The 15,825-nt window shown below is 39.3% G+C and overlaps 1 long non-coding RNA gene across 1 annotated transcript in view; it reads right to left on the reverse strand.

Annotated features, from left to right (window-relative positions):
• Nucleotides 1-2,785: 2,785 nt before the first annotated feature.
• The window catches only part of LOC111822060 (uncharacterized), a 29,169-nt gene continuing 16,129 nt past the window's right edge, over nucleotides 2,786-15,825 (reverse strand). Inside the window, exon 3 of the long non-coding RNA XR_002825343.1 lies at nucleotides 2,786-3,007. This is a non-coding gene — a long non-coding RNA (uncharacterized LOC111822060). The remainder of the gene's footprint in view (nucleotides 3,008-15,825) is intronic.

Below are 15,825 nucleotides of genomic sequence, written 5' to 3' on the forward strand. Positions count from 1 at the left end.
ACCCTGGGCCCTCACAGACTCACAAAGACACATCACCTGGGCCCTGAGATAAGACAACAGATAGGACAATCTCAGAAATTATCTTAAGGAAGTTTTCACAAAAGGGCAATAAAACCTAACCCAAAAGACTTCTCACCTTTTGTCTTTTTCTGTTAACATTTAGAGAATAGGAATTTGTTGGACCAATGAAGACCCTCCTGACTGTCATTACTGAAACCTGTACCAATGATTGTTAAGAAAGGTGATTCAAAATGTAAGATTACAATTTCTAGCCAATCAGTGAAAAAATGACTCTTGCAATGATTCTACCTATTTTGTGATGTTGATATATACTGATAATTCTGTAACTGTTCTTTGGAGTTGGGCAGGCATGACTTCGGCAGCATGCTTGTCCATTTTCCCATTCTTGCCCATTCTGTAATATTCTTTGGTGTTGGGCAGACATGGCTGTAGAAGCATGCTTGTCCGTTTTCCCACTCTTGTCTGTTCTGTGATACTTCCTTGGACTCGGGCAGACATGGCTCTGGTGGCATGGTTGTCCGCTTCCCACTTTTGTCCTTTTGAATATATGCCAAATAAAACTTTCTTTTTACTTTGCTAAACTTTGTGATGTTTTTCCCCTACAACACTTCTAAGGGGCACATAATAAATAGATTTGGATATTGTCTGGCAATTTAGTTTTATATCCTGCCTGACAATGCTGGTCCAATTTTAAAAATATACTGGTCTAATTTTAAAAACAACAACAGAACCTAACTCTTATCTGTTTAGTAATAAAGAGTAATACACATTCATTCTAAATTATTTAGAAAATTTAGTTAATTCTACCACCCAGAGATAACTACTTATTTTTTTCCTGTCAGTCTTTTGTTCTTATACGCATGCATTTCACTCTATTTATTAAAAGTGATCAGTAATACACATGAAGAATTGAAATAATAAAAATTTTCTACAAAATTTATAATTAAAATAGCAATCAAAATATTTCCAATTTTTTATTGCTTATTTTGGCCTCTCTTTTCCTCTTCTTTCAATAGTTAATTTTCCAGACTGGCCAGCAAAAACTATTTAATCTATCATGCCACTGAAATACTATCCATTTTAAAAAATGATATAATATTACAATTCTAGTGATTAGACAAACATAAAAAATAATACAATAGAATAAGAATATTTGCCGTAAAAGTTGGAAATTGAGACAATTAAATATATATCAAGAGGTTGTTGGAAAATTTTATAGATACCTAGTGCTTTTGTGGATTTTTTTTGAATTATGAGGTTTAGTTCACTCCAGAATTATTTTTGCTCAACAGAGACATATCACTAGCCCTGTTGAACTGTCGATTGATATATTGAATATAGAAACATTTCAATGTTGGATAATACAGTGAACATACATGTAATTTTCAAGATTAAGCACTCAGCTTGAAAATGTCCATATATACAAATGGCTCCTTACACTTTTGTTTTCCTTTTCACTCACAATGTGCCTGCGCTAGACAGCAACCTTGCTATCCAAGGGAGACAGCACCACCTGCTGACTAGTACTCAGACTAACTCTGATTGATTTTCTTAACACCTTTCCATTCTCTCAAGGTCATCAAGACCCTTTCAGTGCTTTATTCCATCTTAACTTTCACTGCTGGAAATCAGTTTATCTCACTAATTTGATATACAACCTTTTTAACCCCTTTCTTTTTATATCCTTCTTACCTAGTTGCTTCTGTTGGATCTTATTCTTATTCTTCCCGTCTTTAATTATCATGCATCTAGTTTCCCTTTTCTATTCGTGTTTCCTGTCTTCTATTAAATTGATTGTGTTTTAAAAAATTTTCAATTTTAATTTCAGAGCCAGAACCTGAACCTGACCAAGCTCAACAGCCAGAAACTAGGCTGCCCGTTCTCTGCCGTTGGCTAGGGGTAGTGGTGGAGCAAGTAACGAGGATGTCTCAGTGGGGCTTCAATCTCCCTTAAGGGGGATATCTTAGCCCTACTTTCAATCCTCCAGATACCTCCTCACCTCAGAGCCAGAACCAGAACCAGGGCCATGGCCAACCAGAAACTAGGGTGCACATTCTCTGCTGTTGGCTAGGGAGAGTGGTGGAGCAACTAGAAAGCAGGATATCTTAGTCCTACTTTCAACCCTCCAGATACCTCCCCACCTCCAATCCCAAGCACTTACACTTAACAAGAGAAATTTCGAGGGCACTTACCTAGTTGATGTCCATACCTTAGTTTCTAATTCTCAAAGTAAAAGCGCCTTGGGCTGGTCACCGCCTTGGTTGCAGTTAGGAGACCCAATTGATCCTCCCCAACAAGAGGCTTGGGTCAGTGCTGAGGGTCAGTGGAAGTTTTGTTCGAGGTCAAGGGGGTGTCTGTCTCTGGACAGAGGGTCTTTGCGACACTCTGACCCCAAATGGGTCTCCAAAATGGTTACCGAACCCAGGAAGGTGAGTTCTGTCTGGTGCGCTCAGACTCGCTAATGATCTGGACACTGGTCTTTGAGAAAGAGAAAGTAACTTTATTGCAATGTGCAGAGCAAGGAGCCGGGAGGAACCTCCTCAGATCTGACTCCCCAAGCTATGGGGAAGCAGACCTTATATGTGATTTGGGCAGCAAGATGGCAGCCACGCAAGTGTGCTAGGGAAGGAAAATTCTAGAAGGTGGCCAGGAAACAGGAGGTGACATGGTTCTTGTTGGACCTCTCACTTCAGAATAGGGTCCGGGTGATGATTTTTTTTCCGATTCATGCTGCGTCCTCTGTTGAGGTCAATTAACGGTCACAGCTTGCCCTTCTGTGCATGTGGGGCAGGCCAAATCTGTCTTGCTAGTTTAAGGACTAACGAAAATTTACTGGCATTTGTAGGGTTGTCATCTTGGAGCTTTCCCTTCACCATCATCCTGGGTTTGCTATCGCCACTCTTCTGTGTACATCTTCTGTCCTGTATCCTTGGTCTTCTACTTTGTTTAGTTTCTTGTTCGGTGAAGCACATCTTCTGGAAGCTTCCTGAAAAGGGGTACATGGGAAGTAAAAGTTTTGAGACCTCACGTCTCTAAATATGTCTTTATTTTACTTTCATATATGATTTATAATTTGGTTGGAAATCACTCATGTTAGCTCTTAAAGGCTTTGTTCCATTCCCTATACCTCCCCCTTGCTCTGGGGAAGTGAGAAGCTATTCTCATTCCTGATCTTTTAAAAATATTCCTTTTCTCTCTCTCTCTCTGTAGTATTGAAATAGCAGTGGTTAAGAGCTTGGCTGCTAACCAAAAGGTCAGCAGTTCAAATCCACCAGTCACTGTTTGGAAACCCTATGGGGCAGTTCTACTCTATCCTGTAGGGTTGCTATGAGTCAGAATCGGCTTGACAGCAATGGGTTGGGTTTTTGTTGTTGTTGTTGTTGTTCTGGGTACTCTTTTAATCTTGAAAGTTATATCCTCAGTTCTGGGAAATTTTCTTAAATTATTTCATTGATGATTTCCTCCCATCCAACTTCTCAGATTCTTTCTGAGAAGAATCTCAGATGTTGGATCTCATATATTAGTTGTTGGGATGTTGGATCTCATATATTAGTCCTAGTCCTACTTTTATTATCCATCTCTTTGTCTTTTTGTACTACTTTCTGGAAAATTTTCTCAATTTTATTTTCCAGTACTTCTCAGTTTTTCGTTTCTGCTTTCATAGCTTTTAATTTCCCAGACCTCTTTTTTGTTTTCTGAGAATTCCTTTAACAGTATTTGTTCTTGTTTTATGATTGGAATATCTTCTCTTAAATATCTCTGAGAATAGTAATGGTCATTTGTTGGAGATTTTTTTCCTCCCTGCATAGTCTCTTTTTTCTCTAAGTTGCTTTTTTCTGTGTTTTTATTTCTTTCCTTCACTTTACAAGTTTCCCCTGGGTATTTAGTAACACAGTAATGCTTAGTTGTCTGTTCATATTTAAGAGTGTTTGATTTAAAAAGCTAACTGGGAGCTCTAAACTCATGGAGATTGTATACGATAAGTCTCGCGGTCGAGTGTGTGGCTGGTCGGTTTAGATGGGGAAACTTTAATGTCACCACTTTTTAATTTTTTCCTCCTGGGCTGGTCAGATAAAACTCTCCCATCTCCTGAATGAAGAGGGAAAGTCTAGCTTCTAATATTCTGGAGCTGGGTAGGACAAGATGGTTAGATTGGAGAGGACTTGGCAACCCAGATGCATTCATTCTCTTAATCTCACAATTTTCAAAAGGAACCCCCATTTTGACTCTGTTCGTATTTTCCAGGCCAGAAATCTGTAGTACAGCTTTTCATGGTTGGAAGGGACCTAGGATTCTGACTGTTTCTTAAAAAAACTTTCAGTGACTCATTCTTATTTGAGTCTCTCCTCCTCACCCCACTTTGAGAAGAATCTGATGCTGCCAGTTTCTAAAGCTTTGGGGAATTTTTAGTGTACAACAAATTGTTTCTTGGCTTTCCTTCTGCTGACTTAGTAATTTAAATTTGGAGGGTCTGCTAAATCATTTGCCACTCATTTATCCTCTTTCAGTTTTTCAAAATTCTGTTGTTGTTTCTTCTTTCATTTCCCCTGCCTTAAAAAAAATCACTGTCATTTTAATTGGATTTGGGGATGGCAAATTTGATGCATGTGTTCAATCTACTCTGTATACCCTCCATTACATTTTTAACAAGCATAACTTGACTCAATAAAGTCTAAATTTAACAAATATCTTTACCCTTCACCTCAAAAAATAAGAATATAAGGGCTTTAGAATCCTTTAATACTGACTAGTCCCATATTCCCTATTTATGTTTATTGTTTTAATTCTACCTTATAGTTATCCTCCATCCCCAAGTTAATCCTGTTATTGTTACTTATAAGATTGCTTATTTAGATATACCCAGATGTTAAAAAATTTCTTGGCTTAACTGTTTCTTCTTGCATCTGACTCCTTCCTTCTAAGCTCATGTCCTTATTAAGTACATCCTTAGAAACGATCTGTTGGAGCTCTGCCAGAATCTCTGTAATGGGCCCCTGCATGCATCCCCCAGCCACTGATAGTATTGACTGTTCTTAGCTCACCCCCTTCTGAGGACCAACTTCAGCCAACAAGACCAGGAAATGCTGGAAAGTTATCCTCTTTCCCCAGGGGTAGCTCATAGCCAATGAGTGAGTGATATGGTTGTGCCACTCATGCTCCATAACTCCCTGTGGGATCAGGTTGAGGCTAGTCTTCAGATGAATCCACATCTTTGCCAGATTCTTTTCCTGTCCTATTCTGCTTCCCAAGTTCTCTTCTTCTGAGAGCACTCCTTCAGCAAACACTTGGGCAGGAATCTAGGTCTCAGGATTTGTTTCAAGGGCCCAACCTAAGAAAGTTGATACCAGGAGTAGTCCTATAAATCTGAGCCTAAGGATGAGATTCGGGAGTTTGCTCATTCACCAGTCAGCTGGCAACGAGGGCCTCTTCACTGGAGATAGTCTCTAGCTTGCTGCTGCAGTGCAATTGCTTAACACTGTCACTTGGGGTACCGAGACCGGGTATAGATAAAAGGGGATGCATTAGCTTGTGTAATGTATCTGGTTTTATCTACCTGTGTTTTATTGACTACGCAAAGGCATTCGACTATGTGGATTATAACAAATTATGGATAACATTATGAAGAATGAGAATTCCAGAACACTTAATTGTGCTCATGAGGAACCTGTACATAGATCAAGAGGCAATTGTTCGAAAAGCACAAAGGGATACTGCGTGGTTTAAAGTCAGGAAAGGTGTGCATCAGGGTTGTATCCTTTCACCATATTTATTCAATCTATATGCTCAACAAATATTCCAAGAAGCTGGAATGTATGAAGAAGAATGTGGCATCAGGACTGGAGGAAGACTCATCAGCAACCTTCAGTATGCAGATGACACAACCTTGCTTGCTGAAAGCAAAGAGGACTTGAAGCACTTATTGATGAAGATAAAAGACTACAGCCTTCAGTATGGATTGCACCTCAACATAAAGAAAACAAAAATACTCACAACTGGACCAATAAGCAACATTATGATAAATGGAGAAAATATTGAAGTTGTCAAGGATTTCATTTCACTTAGTCCAGGATTAACACCCATGGAAGCAGCAGTCAAGAAATCAAATGCCATATTGCATTGGGCAAATCTGCTGCAAAAGACCACTTTCAAGTGTTAAAAAGCAAAGATGTCACTTTGAGGACTAAGATGTGCCTGACCCAAGCCATGGTGTTTTCAATTGCCTCATATGCCTGAGAAAGCTGGACAATAGACAAAAAAGACTGAAGAACTGATGCCTTTGAATTATGGTGTTGGTGAAGAGTATTGAATAAACCATGGACTGCCAGAAGAATGAATAAACCTGTCTTGGAAGAAGTACAGCCAGAATGCTCCGTAGAAGCAAGGATGGCCTGACTTCGTCTCATGTTCTATGTAGATGTTATTAGGAAGGACCAGTCCCTGGAGAAGTACATCCCTCTTGGTAAAGTAGAGGATCAGCAAAAAAGTGGAAGACCCTCAACCAGATGGATTGACGCAGCGGCTACAACAATGGGCTCAAGTATAACAACGATTGTGAGGATGACACAGGACTGGGCAGTGTTTCTTTCTGTTGTTCATAGAGTTGCTATGAGTTGGAACCAACTTCACAGCACCTAACAACAACAGTGTATCTGGTATTTGATAGTACAGGAGGAAGAGTAACTTGGAAGATCCCGGAATTGGGCGGCTGTTGCTAAGTACCACTGAAGTACTGAGAAGGATAAATGATAAGATCAGATCTATTAAGTACCAATTTAAACTCAAGTGTGAGAGTCAAAGGGCCTCCTTGGAAGCTTTTAAAGAGACCCTCATCACTAGCAGCCACAGGGCAGACCAAGCCGAAGATCAGGCACAGGCCTTGATTAAGAGCGGCAGAATGTATGGGAAAATCTCCTTTAACATTCAGGGCCCTGAAAGGAAAAGAGTAACACCAAGAGACCTGGGGTGGAGATATCTGTTACACACGTGAAGACTTTGATCATCCAGCTTCTGCTGAACACTCTGGGGCTACACAGGTGGCCCACTCTCCCTTGTTAAAAGATAGAAGCCCCTCCCCTTGCTAGAAAACTATGTAGAAACTTCAAAAGAGGCAGGAGTCTTACAAAACAGTGCTTGCCCTGCTCAGAATATTTACTTGCTTCTTTCCCAGCCACCAGCCAGTACTAGGATCAAATCTTTCAGCATGACTCAACTACGTAAGGGCAGAGTCTGTTAAGAAAGGAGAGGAATATATGGCCAAGGAATTACAGGATGTGGCTGGCATATACCAGCAGGAACCCAGAGAATATGCATGGAAGTAGACCCCAAGGGTGCTGGATCAAGAGGGCAGAATATAAAGTCGGGAAAAGAGAGTTTCTCAATATGGTGGCAGCGTCCTGTGACAGGATTTAATGCCCTGGCAAGGGTTCTGGGAGGATTTTTGGAAGCTTGGCTTTCCTGTTACTTCCGTGTCATTTTAACCTCAACTTCCTCATCTATAAAATGGAGGACTTGCATATTTATGAATCAGTTGTTTCAACAAATATTTACGGACTATTCAGTATGTGCTATGCAGTGTGCTAGGCAGTGGGTTGTCAGTGATGCACAAGACAGACTTGGTTTTTGACTTTGTGGAACTTAGTAAACAAAGAAATGAAATATTAAGGAAGTTGTAACCTCTCTGAAGGCAACTGTTATGGATTGAATCATGTTCCCCAAAATATATATTGAAATTCTGATCCTTATACCTGCCCTGGTGGTGCAGTAGTTAAGAGTTCGAATTCACTAGCCATTCCTTGGAAACCCTACAGGGCAGTTCTACTCTGTCCTATAGGGTCTCTATGAGTTGGAATCAACGCAATCACAATGGGTTTGGTTTCTGATTTTTATACCTACAAATAAAGGAACCCTGGTTGCACAGTGGTTAGAGCACTCAGCTGCTAACCAAAAGGTCAGTCGTTCAAACCCACCAGCTGCTCCATGGGAGAAAGATGTGGCAGTCTGCTTCTGGAAAGATTACAGACTTGGAAACCCTATGGGGCAGTTCTACCCTGTCCTATAGAGTCGCTATGAGTCAGAATCAACTTAATGGCAATGGGTATACCTGCAAATATTATCCTGTTTAGAAATAAGGTTTTTTTTATTACTTCATACCCAAGTAGGGTGGGTTCGAAATCTAATCATTTCTGAGTTATAAAAAGATCAGAATAGACAGAGACACACACACACACACAGGAAGACAGGCAACATGTAAGGACCTATCTATGAGTAAAGGAATACCAAGGATCACTGGCAGGTACTAGAAACTAGCAGAGAGGCTCACAGAAAGAATAGACCCTGATTTGAACTTTTAGCCTCCATAACTGTGAGAAAATAAATTTCTGTTCTTTAAAGCCACCACTTGTGGTATTTGTGTTAACAGCAGCTCTACGTAACTAAACAACAATAAACAGGTTGGAGATTCAAGTTCACCCAGAGTGCCTTGGAAGAAAGGCATGGCAATCTACTTCTAAAAAAATCAGCTATTGAAAACCCTATGGAGCATAGTTCTACTCTTACACATCTGAAGTCACCGTGAGTTGGCGTCAACTCAATGGCAACCGGTTAAAGGAAGCCAGAGGCTGTAAAGTAGAGTGGAGGGAAGAGAGGGAAGGTACAAATGGAATAGGTGGGCTTGATCAAATTCTCATGGACTATAGACTTTCCAGAGCCATGGAGGGTGGGTGAACCCCTAAAACTATTGCCCTGAGATAATCTTTAAACCTTTAACCAAAAATATTCCCTGAAGTCAACTTAAAACCGGGCAGTGGTTTAGCTTAACTAGTAAAAAAAAACGCCTGCCTTGAGCATTATGCTCTTCTAAGAACTATCTATATGGGATCAAATTGACAACAGCAACTAGAAAGATTAGATAGGAATCTTAGTGGGCAGAGAGTTTATGTTAATGAGGGAGGAACAACTCAGAAAAGGAGGGTGAAAATGGTTGTACAACTTGAAGAACGTAATCGATGTCACTGAATTGTATACGTAGAAACTGTTGAATTGGTGTATGTTTTGATGTGCATATTCTCAACAAAAAAATAAATAAAATTTAGAAAAAAAAGTCAGCAACAAAAATACTAACAACTCAATTAAAAAATGGGCAAAAGACATGAATAGACATTTCTCCAAAGATATACAAATGGTCAACAAATACATGAAAACATGCTCAACATCATTAATCATCAGAGAAATGCCACAATGAGATATCACTGCATGCTCAGTAGGATGGCTATTATACAAAAAACAAAAACAGAAAACAACAAGTGTTGGGGAGGTTATGGAGAAATCAGAACACTTGTACATTGCTGGTGAGTATATATGTAAAATGGTACAGCCTCTGTAGAAAATAGTTTAGTGGTCTCAAAAAAAAAAGTTAAACATAGGAACACCATAAAATAAAAATTAAAAAAACAACAACAACAAACCCATTGCCATCGAGCTGGTTTCAACTTATAACGACCCTATAGGCTTTCCAAGGAGTAGCGGCTGGATTGGAACTGCCGACCTTTTCTTTAGCAGGCGTAGCTGTTAACCACCACACCACCAGGACTACAGAAATACCATATGACCCAGCAATCCTTCTTCTAAGTGTACCCCAAAGAATCGAAAGCAGTGATTCAAAAAGATACATGTACACTAATATTCATTGCAGCCTTATTCATAACAGCTAAAAGGTGGAAACAACCCAAGTGCCCAGCAATAAATGAACGGAACAAATTGTGTACATATACACAATGGAGTATTATTCAGCTATAAACAAAAATGAAGTTCTGATACCACTAGATGGATGAACCTTGAAAACATTATGCTAAGTGAAATACGTCAGACACTAAAGGACAAATACTGTATTATCCCACTTGTACGAACTATCTGGAATAGGTAAATACATGGAGACAAAACAAGATTGGTGTTTACTAGGGGATGGGAGGCGGGAATCATCATAGTGTCCACTTAAAATTAGTGAATTCTATTTCATGAGAATTGTTTCTCAATAAATATTTTTTTAAAACATGGGAATTGTTTATAGGACAGAATGTGGACATTACAAAATCTGACAATATAAAAATAATAACTGACTAATATCAGGAGGAGCCAGAGGGAAGCTGAGAGGAATGGCAGAGTGATAATGTCCTTATCTTTCATGGCAGGTGCTACATGGAAATGGTATAAAATCACAACTGGTAGTTAAAAATTACTACTCACGAACTATTAACATTTTTCTTTTCTTTCTTTTCATTACTCACTTCTTACCCTTAGAGAGATCTGTTCATTAATAATAATAATATTTCTTACAGTGAAGAAATGTGTATTTGAAAAGCTATTAATTTTATTCCCATTTCTTTCCTTCTTTAAATTCAAGTGAAATTAAATATCTTGCTTTCATTTTTTTAAAAAAAGGAATGGGTGGCCTTGAGAGATTGATTAAAGGAATCATGTATCTCAAGGTGCTACGGGAGAGATTGATGAGAATGAAGCAGTCACTCCCAGCCACTCTAGTCCCCTGTGGACTTCATATGGTTTGGAAGATATGACTCAAACTTTAGTTAAAGGACTGTAGTTTCTTCTGGACTCTCCATGTGTGACTGGCTAAGATAAGGTAATAGTTTAGCACTGAATAACCTTCCTTTTCACTTTTAAGCGTCTCTTTTTTACCGCAGTTACGCTATTTTCCAAGGTTGTTCTTAAAATGAAAATAGGAAAGCTCAGAGATGGGTCCTATTTTTATGCCATCTACCATCCATTGTTTGTCACCTGTAAATTATTTCAGTTTGAATTGATGTCTGAAGACTGACTGGGTCGACTGACTGGGTCTTGGTTGCTAAGTTTCTGCAGTAACCTGGCCCCTCACAGGTGCACACTGGATTGTTTGCATTGGAGAATTTACATTCCTATGTGTGGTTGATAATAAAAAAAAATTACAGGTACTCCATTATTGTTGTTATTGTTAGGTGCCATCAAGTTGGTTCCGACTCATAGGGACCCTAGTACAACAGAACAAAACACTGCCCAGTCCTGCACCATCCTCACAATCGTTGCTATGTTTGAGCCCATTGTTGCAATCACTGTGTCAATCCATCTTGTTGAGGGTGTTCCTCTCTTTCACTGACCCTCTACTTTACCAAGCATGATGTCCCTCTCCAGGGACTGGTCCCTCCTGATAACTTGTCCAAAGTACTACTAGTGCTCACAAAAAGAAACTCTGAGGCAACAGAAAGAAGATCTTTCTCCAGACCTCGAGCTGATGCAAATTTTAGGCAAGACCAGTCTAAAAAGTAAACTAAGAAGCTGAGATTTTAAGGATCTCGGGAAAGCATTTTTTTTTTTTTTAAATGGTACTTCAGGTGAAGGCTTACAGAACAGATAGTTTCTCATGAAACAGTAGTACACATGTTGTTTTATGACACTGGTTAACAACCCCACAACATGTCAACCCTCTAACTTCTCAACCTTTTTTTTTTTTGGTGAAAATACACATAGCCAAAGATACACTATTTCAAAAATTTCTACATGCACAGTTCAGTGACATTGACTATGCTCTTCCAATTGTGCAGTTATTCTCACTTAAGATGAAGGCTTATAGAACAAAATAGTTTCTCATTTAACAGTTACTACAAATGTTGCCCTATGACAATGGTTAACAATCTCAGAACACATCAACAATACCCTTACTCAACCTTGGGTTCCCTATCACCAGCTTCCTTGTCCCCTTCTGCCTTCTGGCCCTTGTCACTGGACTACTGTACCTCGTTAGTCTCATTTGGTTTTACGGGGCTGTCCACTCCCAGGCTGCACGGTGAACCTCGGCGATAACTTCACCACTGAGCTAAAAGGGTGTCTGGGGGCCATACTCTCGAGGTTTCTCCAGTCTCCTTTAGGCCAGTAAATCTGGTCTTTTTTTGTGAGTTAGAACTATGTTCTACATCCTTCTCCAGCTCTGTCCAGAACCCTCTGTTGTGATCCAGGTCAGAGCAGTCAGTGGTGGTAGCCGGACACCATCTAGCTGTACTGGACTCAGTCCGGCGGAGGCCTTGGTAGCTGTGGACAATTGGTTCTTCGGACTAATCTTTTCCTTGTATCCTGTTCTCTTCATTCTCCCTTGCTCCCGAAGGGATGAGACCAGTGGAGTATCTTAGATGGCCGCTCACAGGCTTTAAGACCCCAGACACTACTCACCAAGGTAGAATGTAGAGCATTGTCTTTATAAGCTGTGTCATGCCAATTGAGCTAGATGTTCCCCGAGACCATGGTCCCCACAGCCCTCTGCCCAGCAATTCAGTCCCCCAGGGATTTTGGATGTGTCTATGGGGCTTTTGGGAAAGCATTTTGTTCCTGATACTTGCTGCATTAATCATTTAATGGGCCTCAGTACAAATGTAAATGTTGCTTGAGATAGCAGCACTAGCTCAGTTTATCATATTAGCCAGTCAGCTGGCAGAAACTTGGGAGAACTGGAGAAATGAGTAAATTGAAATGAGTCGAAAGAAAGGTCATAGGTTTGGGATGCAAATTGGGACTCTACAGTGGGAGGCTTCAGGCTTAAGCAAGTCCCCTGAACTAAATGGGTGTATGTGGATGTCAAAGAAAGGGAGCATTGAAAAAGAATAAAGGGATCTGAACACGTTTATTGGCTACTTTATACTTCTTAACCTACAGTCTGCTTGAACATTACGTAGCCTGTTCAACTGAGAGTAAAACATTGAGATGGTTAGGGCAAAATCTCTTGAGATTTTGGAGGTTGGGGACCTGAGAAAGCCTCACATAGGAGATAACATTTAAGTTGCTGTGATGGGTAAGCAAAATTTCTGGAAGCAAAAAAGAGAGGACAGGTGTTGGAGGAGAGCATTTCTGGTGGAAGAAGCAGCATAACAAAAAATATAATGCTACGAAAACAGTATCATATGTTTAAAGAATATAGCCTATTTCAACATGGTGAGGGGTGGAAATTGTTTACTAAATAAAGCTGGGGGATTTGGCTGGGTCAGATCAAATGCTATGTTAAGTATTTGGGACTTTTTATATAAGCAATGGTGCGCCATCAGATGTTTATGAGTAGGGGAGTCGTGTGATTAGCTATTTACTTAGAAATGTAACACAGCAGGATGGAGGCTATATTGAAGAGGAGAAAACCTGGCTACAGGGATACCAATTGGGAAGCTCCCTGAATCGTCTCTGTGAAAGAAGACAAGGGCAGTGTCAATGGAAGGGAAAGGACAAGAATTCAAAAGACATTTTAGAAGGATAAGTCCCAAAAATAGAGAATGAAGAAGATGGCTGGACACACCTATAGATTACTAAAAGGAATTCTACCAGCTCTCTCTTTTGAAATGTATACTCATAATATATACAACATACACCTATACCCCTGGAATGTTTCAAAGGTGAAAGATTTTACCAGTTGCCGTTGAGTCAAGTCTGACTCATAGAGACCGCATGTATTTCAGAGTAGAACTACACTCCGTAGGGTTTTCAATGGCTGTAATCATTCAGAAGTAGATGACCAGGCCTTTCTTCCAAGGCACCTCTTGGTGAATTCCATCCATCAGCCTTTTGGTTTGTAGCCAAGCACTTAACCATTTGCACCAAAAGGTGAAAGATAGGGGAATGAACTGAATAATCTCTTGAGATTTTCCCTGGTTCTATTACCTGTGATTAAAAATTTAGGATCATAAATATATCTTATTTTAGTGGAAGTCATCAATGACAACTAAAGAATCCTGTACTCTATCTCTGTACTTATTTTATCTCTTCTCTGTGAGATCATCCCAACATTTCTACCCTAGAGGGCTCCAATGTTCTTGCCCTGGAATATGCATCTTTCTCCATGTATTTCCAATTCTGCTCATATCTCAGAATACATCTATCTAAACAGTGCAACCCCTTCCCTACATATGCAAAATGGTTTTGGCTTTACCAAGATTTAATAACATTATAAGATGCTTCTGTAGCTCATTCATTCGTTCTTCCTGAACCAATGGATCTCATCCTCTGAGTCATTTCTCTTTAATTCTATTATTTTTCTTTGCCTCTAAGTTTCACTCACTTTTATGGTAAACACTTTTGGTAATATTTTACATGAAGGATGAATTATGAAAATAAATGACACAAAGTAAGCCATTGACGTTTTATATCATTGGGATAAATGATACTATGTAATTTTAGAGTTTTAGTTTGATAAAAAGGGCTTAGCCAAGCGATAAGGCTTAGCATCGAGGTGTTCCAAATTGTTACATATTCAGATTCAATTTTAGAAAATTTATGATCATGGAATATGCATCAACCAAATAAATTGATAAATTACCTTCATCCTCAGTTAACCATATTATATCATTTTCCAAGAGATGAATTTTAAAGTAATGCAGGGCAGCTTTATTTTCTAAATTATCTGTTAATACTTCTTGTTACTGGAGCCAAAGACCTTGTCAGCATTTTCATTTTCATTATAAATTCCAAACCATCAATAAAAGTTAGAAAGTCAATAGCAATTTACAAAAGAAGAGGAAAACATGTATATTCCTACATATTTGGGGATCAACCAAGAAAGAAAATACTTTTCGGTGCAAAAGCAAGACTGAATTAGGTATTTTGAATGCATATTGCTGAGACAAGCAAAATGTTAGGTCCTAGAAGCTGAGATGACATGTTACTGAATGATTATTTAGTACAAAAAGTTCATCTTGACGTAAGAATATATAACTATTTTTTACTTCAATCTTAGCTGAATGAATTTTACTGAATTTCTTTCATGCCAACTTTCATTCACTTACAAATATTTATGTGGCACCTTTTATGAGGTAGGCAGTATGTTAGGTAAACAAGATACAGGAGTGAATAAGGTAGAAGATCTCTCCTCTTGTGGAGGTTATAGTCCAGGGGAGGAGAGAGACATTAAATATATAATCTCTAATTCATTCAGTTATTTATTTGGCAAATATTTATTGAGGTTCTATCACGTGTTGGGCATTGTTCTAGGCATGGGAATATAGTAATGCACAAAACTAATAGGAACTCCTGCCCTCAAAAATCTTAACTTCTAATTGTATAAGTGCTACAAAGGAAAATTCAGTTTGCTATGGAAAACCATTCACCATAAGCCCAAATGCTCCTGAAGAGGGCTGGGAAACTGACCCCTGCTGTGTTTCCACAGGGGTGAATTCAAGCTGTACTGGAGGAGAGCCTGCAAGTGATGGAGGAGGAATTTATTTATGCCTGAAGACCCTGTACCCTGTAATTATATTGTGTGAAATGTGTAACCACAAGATTGAGGAGGTGTACCTGGCCAGTTAAGGTGGTCTCTGACACATACCTAGACTGGGCAACATGAGGGAATATGCCAGCGTTGTATGTATTTACATACATATGTATGTATGATGGGACCTGGAGAGACTGCTCTGTTCCCATAGCACCTGAAGGGACTGTCAGTGAGTAGACATCATCATCTGCAAGTATGCACCCTCGGTGGAGGCTTTCTGAAACAGGAAGCTACACGTTTTGGTTTGTTTTGCAATGTGTTGCCCATGTATCTTGATTATGCAGGTTTTCTTCTGTGTTCTTCAGATAAGTAAACTCCTACATTTGTCTAAGTAGTATCTGTGCCTGATCTTTCCATCCATCTAAACCTGCTATTGAAGTCAGTCAATTTATTGGTTGTGCAGATTAACAAATATGGTACATCACTTAGCTTTTACATACCATTTAAAGGGTAATAACAGAAATGACAAAATAACATTTTAAAACTTCCTAATTTAAGGCATTGTATGCTATGGC

The sequence above is a fragment of the Trichechus manatus genome, unplaced genomic scaffold (assembly GCF_000243295.1).
Source record: "Trichechus manatus latirostris isolate Lorelei unplaced genomic scaffold, TriManLat1.0 scaffold00007, whole genome shotgun sequence".
NCBI lineage: Eukaryota > Metazoa > Chordata > Mammalia > Sirenia > Trichechidae > Trichechus > Trichechus manatus.